This window comes from Malania oleifera, chromosome 10 (assembly GCF_029873635.1).
Source record: "Malania oleifera isolate guangnan ecotype guangnan chromosome 10, ASM2987363v1, whole genome shotgun sequence".
Classification (NCBI taxonomy): Eukaryota; Viridiplantae; Streptophyta; class Magnoliopsida; order Santalales; family Ximeniaceae; genus Malania; species Malania oleifera.
The window spans coordinates 95,369,122-95,374,723 of NC_080426.1; the positions used below are offsets into that span (position 1 = coordinate 95,369,122).

General features: G+C 39.4%; 1 non-coding gene across 1 annotated transcript; it reads left to right on the forward strand.

Annotated features, from left to right (window-relative positions):
- The first annotated feature begins 4,228 nt into the window (after positions 1–4,228).
- On the forward strand, positions 4,229–4,334 carry LOC131167214 (small nucleolar RNA R71). Its single transcript, XR_009140069.1, has one exon. It is a non-coding gene; the product is annotated as a small nucleolar RNA R71 (small nucleolar RNA).
- Positions 4,335–5,602: the final 1,268 nt, after the last annotated feature.

A 5,602-nucleotide genomic window follows, 5' to 3' on the forward strand; every position in this document is an offset into this window, starting at 1 on the left:
GTAGATATTATTTGATATGGACTTTTTATACATTTTTTCAGTGTATCAAGTAATGTAGATACAATTAGATACTTACAGATTTTGTACGGACATAATACGTATACATATACAGTTTTATTCATATGATTGCACAGACAGATATATATAGTAGTATACAGATGTTTATTCATATCAGTATATACAGAGTATATGGAAAGCTATGTTTTCCTAAATGCCATAACACTCAGAGCATACAGATAGATTATACAGATAAAGTATACAGACAGATGATACAGTTTTAGCATGATGCTGCAGATATTATAGTATTTACAGTATTGAGTTATAGTGTTACGGTTATTTGGGAAACATGATGAAAACACTAAAAGAGTATATATGTATATATATATATATATATATATATATATATATATATATATAGTATCAGATCCCTGTGAAAAGATTACAGACAAATACAGATACTGATACTGAATATAGAGCACAATACCGTTGCTAATACAGATAGAGTGCAACCATATATCTCAGATAGTGTGTGGGTACCGTCAATTGTGCTCGGAGAGTATGCAGCTCCCCAGTTCACTGGATTGAGGGGGCCAGTTTGATGAGGTAGCAGCCAGTCCCGCACCTAGGAGAGTATGCAGTTTGGCTGAGCTAAGGTACTGTAGAGTATAGTGACTTTCCTGAAGGGTCGACCAGGTTAAGTCCCACCTACGGGCCGCACAATCCTGTCGTAAGGGTTCAAATCATGACATACAGAGTTCTAGAGATAAAAGCACAGTTATGTATATGTATATAATTTTACAGTATTTGATAAATATAGTATGATACTAGCAGTATGAAAAGTAGAAAATTCAGATGATACAATTATGTTTTAAACTGCAAAAAATGTAAGATATGCTTTACAGACTTATCATTTTATTACAGCTCAGATGTTATTTCAAGTATATGTATATAACTTAGTAGTCACACACTAGTAATAGCATATTTCGACTTACTGAGCGTCGACTTACCCTACTATTTTAACATTTTTTAGGTGAGCCAGTTAGACGAGCAGATCAGGCTCGCGGATAGAGATTTCTAGATTACCCTAGTTGTAGCGTGAGTTTGTGACAGAGTTTTGTATTTGTGGGATAAATGATACTAGAGGGAAATTTTTTATGGCTATAGTTTGTATGTACTAAATTCTGGTATTGGATAGTGTACATAGATGTATGACACTTATGTTTCTGCTGCATAGGTATGATTATATATATAATATAAAAAAAAATGATATAATTTTGAGGTTGTTACAGAATCATTGTCACCGAAATCATTGGAACTAGCAGCATGATTGCGCAGAGCACCCTCCAGTCTCGCGAAAGCATTGGAAACCAATTTGGTTGGTCTCAGCGAAGTGGGGGTAGAGAGTGGTACCCTAGAAAGGGCCGATGGGACTGTCACAGCTGCCTGAGAGCAGTGTAAGGTAGCCTTATTGGCGATATGAGGAATGGTAGAAAAGATAATCTAAACACCCTAATCAAACTAATCCCACAATGTAGTATATGTTTCAAGTACGAAGGATTGGAGGAGCACAAATTCTTGACGCAGCTGGCAGAGTTTAGCCCATAGTTGAGGAATCTAAGGTGAAGGTAAAGGTGGCAGTGCATTAGTACGTGGGGAACGACCGTGTTTGGAAGGAGCAGCAGATGGTGGTCGAGAAGGCATAGTGGAGAGAAACCAAGGGATGCCCTAGTAGCTAATAGCACAGACTAGGAGGAAGGCAAGCGAGTGGAGAGAAATAGGAAGCGGGAGAAGAAGAGTTAGGTGTGGGTCTGGTTTTTAAACAATTCTTGACCTTCTCAACCATGTCGCCCCAGTTCTTGTGTTGTGCGTCCTTGGTCACACCCATGTATTTAAGCAAAAAAACATAACTTTCGACTAGGTTGCCCACCAACCTAGTGCATGTCGTGATCATGGTCGAACCTCTCGGTATTTTCCAATTGTAGAATAGATCGAGGACTGGACAAGGTCACTTATGTGCACGCTGGTCACCCCTATAGTCAAACCCCCAACTTTTTCTAAAGCTTACTCTAAAGATTCTAAACACAAGTTACCCTACAATGTACACTTTAAGGATGCAAAAGGAAAGCAAAATTATCGGGTTGCCTCCCTAAGTGCTAAGTTTACCATCTTCAACCGAACGTACTTAAGCTCATGTCAAACTCAACCTGGTTCAAAGTTAATATTGGCCTCTCTCTTCTTCTCCTCATTTCTGGAGTTTCATACCCCCAACTTATTCTAAAAACTAGGGACCTAATCATGATTTGCAGACGTATGCTCATAGAAGTCTCCTAGTTCCGTAATGGTGGGGTATTCAGGCTGAAGTGCATTATCCAAAGGGTCCTTCTATAAAAGTGAGGGAGCCTCTTCCTCAACAGTTGTATCAATCACATCTTCATCCACAACTTGGACGACTTTAAGTGTGTGTTGGAGGCAGTAAATATGTTTAGCCTAAGTTGCTTGTGGCCCCATAAAATGTTTATAATCCTTATCCTACATTGAATGCAAGCATTGGCTATGGCCAGGAATGGTCATCCCAGAAGGATAGGGATCGGATTTGTAGAAGACACCATATCTAAAATGATGAAATCGACAAGGTAATGGAAATCTCCCACCTTGACTACCACATCTTCTACCACACCTCGTGGTTGCTTAAGAGATCGATTAGCAGGACTTACTATTATCGGGGTGGGCTCAGCTTCGCAAGGTTAAGTTATTTATAGGCCGAGTATGAAAGGATGTTCACACTCGCTCCCAAGTCTAAAATAGCCCCATTAATGGCGTAATTTCCAATTACACATGAAATAATGGGTTTGCTGAGGTCTTTTAACTTAGGCATAAGGAGCTCTAATATCATGGAATTCATGTGCTCGGCTTGCTTAACCAAACCATCCATATGCACTCTTGACTCTGGCTCCTACGTTGATAAGTCCTTAAGGAACTCTATGAACATAGGTGATTGCTTAATGCCATCAAGGAGAGGCTTTTCAATTCTCACTTGTTTAAATATGTCCCAAATGGACTCAGTTGAGGCTTCTTTCCTAAACATAGAAAGCACAAAAGGGGTTACAGGATGTATCACTAAAGGGATATGAAAAGCCCAATGGGGAGCGAGATGAGGTTTGGTCCTCCAGTTGCATATGTGGGACTAAAGGATTTGTATACCCAACTAGAGGAAGATAGGGTGAACAAATAAGCGTTGGGCACTACCCTCTTTTCATCCTCGTTCTCTTCCTTACTCAATTGCTCCTTGCCTTATTTATCTATCATCCTGCCACTTTCAAGGGTGGCCACCACCTGGGCTTTCTTGGGATATGATGAGGAACCAACTTTCAGTTCTCATTCCACCCCATATTGTCCCTTGAGATTCACTACAGGTTGACTTGGAAACTTTCCCTCATCTCTCTAACTCAAGGTAGTGTCTAGTTGCCCTAGGGTGGCTTCCAACTTCGCAATGGATTAGGAGTGAGAGTGAAGGAGTTTTCAAACTACTTGACAATTAGCCTCAATATTTTTAAGGGCTTTCAACACCGTCTCTTGAAAGGTGTCATACTTAGGAGAAGGTGGAGACAACTACTGAATGGTTGAAGATCTGGGAGCTGAATCAAGATGATTTTGAAAATTTTGGTATGGACATGGAGGCAGAGCATTAAAGGCTTGTGGAGGTCTTTGGGATTGAAAACCTGGAGCTTGCGGCCTGTAGGAGAAGCTGAGATGTTGTTTCCACCTAGGGTTGTAAGTATTAGAGTAGGGGTCGTTGGACGGCCTATCATACCAATTGGTGGTGGCTTTCACTTCCTCCCACATAGGCTTAGGCTGGGAACGTGCATGTGGGTAATTATACCATGTATAGGAAGGGTCAAAGCAAATTGGACAAACCTCTGCACACGCCATTGTTTGCGGTCTTAAGGACAAGCACAGGTCTAGCTTTTTGGATATGGCATGCAAGGTAGGGGCTAGGTCCTAGCTTGTGGCCAACTCCTAAACTCCCTTAGGTTTTGATGTTGATGGATTAGGTAGTCAATGAGCAGCACCAGTGTGCTGCAGAGAATTGTCAGCAAGATTCTCAAAAAGAATCCATGCTTCATTCTCGTGCTTTGTGAGGAAAGTACCTCCGCACGAGGCATCTACCATGGACCTATCCCTCTCAAATAACCCTTCGTAAAATGTTTGAACTAATTGCCACTTGGGAACCTAATGATGTGGGCATTTACAAAGCAGGTCCCTAAAGCACTCCCAGGTCTCAAAGAAAAGTTCCCCATCCATCTGTGTGAAACATGTGATTGCCCTTCGTAGCTGGTTAGTCTTCCTGATTGGGAAGTACTTTCTCAAGAATTCATGCTGCATGGTGACCCAGTTGGTCACCGAGTTCGGCTCTAAGGACTTCAGCCAATATTCGGCTTTATCCTTCAAAGAGAATAGAAAGAGCCTAAGACGAAGGGCATCATCACTAAAATAAGGTATACATATGATGGAATAAATCTCCAAGAACTCATCTAGATGCTGATAAGGATTTTCAGTGGGGTTCCCATGAAAGTTGGGCAGCATCGAGATTATTAAAGTCTAAATTTCAAATTTCCCTGCATGTGTGATGCCCTAATTTTTCATACCATTTTTTTTATATAAACAATATTAAATAATCATATATCGGTCACGTCAACACCTCTGATACCACTCAAATGACCCGACCCGCATTGGGCACCGACTAAACAGGTATTTTATTTATATTAACCTAACAATGGAAGTCATAAAATACAAACTATCCAGAATACAATACCCAAAGTATCATTGTACATAAACATATACATTTCTATCATACCCAAAACAACACAACCCTAGGGGATATACACCTCCCTAGTCCAACACTCACCCTGTATATCAGGGTATCCCCTCCACACTATCTCGGAGCTGTATCACCTGGTCTGTCTATTGGCCTTACAAGTCTTAAAATATTATTTTGATGATAACAAAAAGAAAAACTTAACATAATTGATTGAGTGGTGATGTTTTCGGATTTAGTATAAGACAAAGTTCAAAAAGAAAAAAATGGAAAGCTTAAAGAATCACAAATTCTTATTCACATAAAGAAAAGATTCAAAAAGAGAGCTCAAAGAAACTTCAATATGAGCAAAATATGAGGACACTTAAAGCTAACTCAAAGTTAAAGTCAAAAGGATCTTAAAGTGAAATACCATGGAAGGCTTGAAGAAAAGAGTTTTAAGCTTTTGGATCATGATGTAAGTACTTCCTTTTTGAATATCATATGAAATAATTTTGAAGCTCTTCTAGGGTACATTATGGACTTAGAGACCTTGTCTTAAACCCTGGAAAATGTTTTATAACAAATCAAAGTAAGAGAGTAAAAAGGATTTTAGAAAAGTAAAATGAAATTTCTGAAAGTGGTATGTCCAAACGACTGAGGAGAATCCTCAGACGTCTGAAGAAGCACCTCAGATGACTGAAGTTTTACTTTAGACGTCTGAAGATATTCTTCAAAATTCTAAAGATTTAATTTAAAAGATTGAAGATTTTATTTTTCAAACACAGAAAAGGCAGAACACCACTA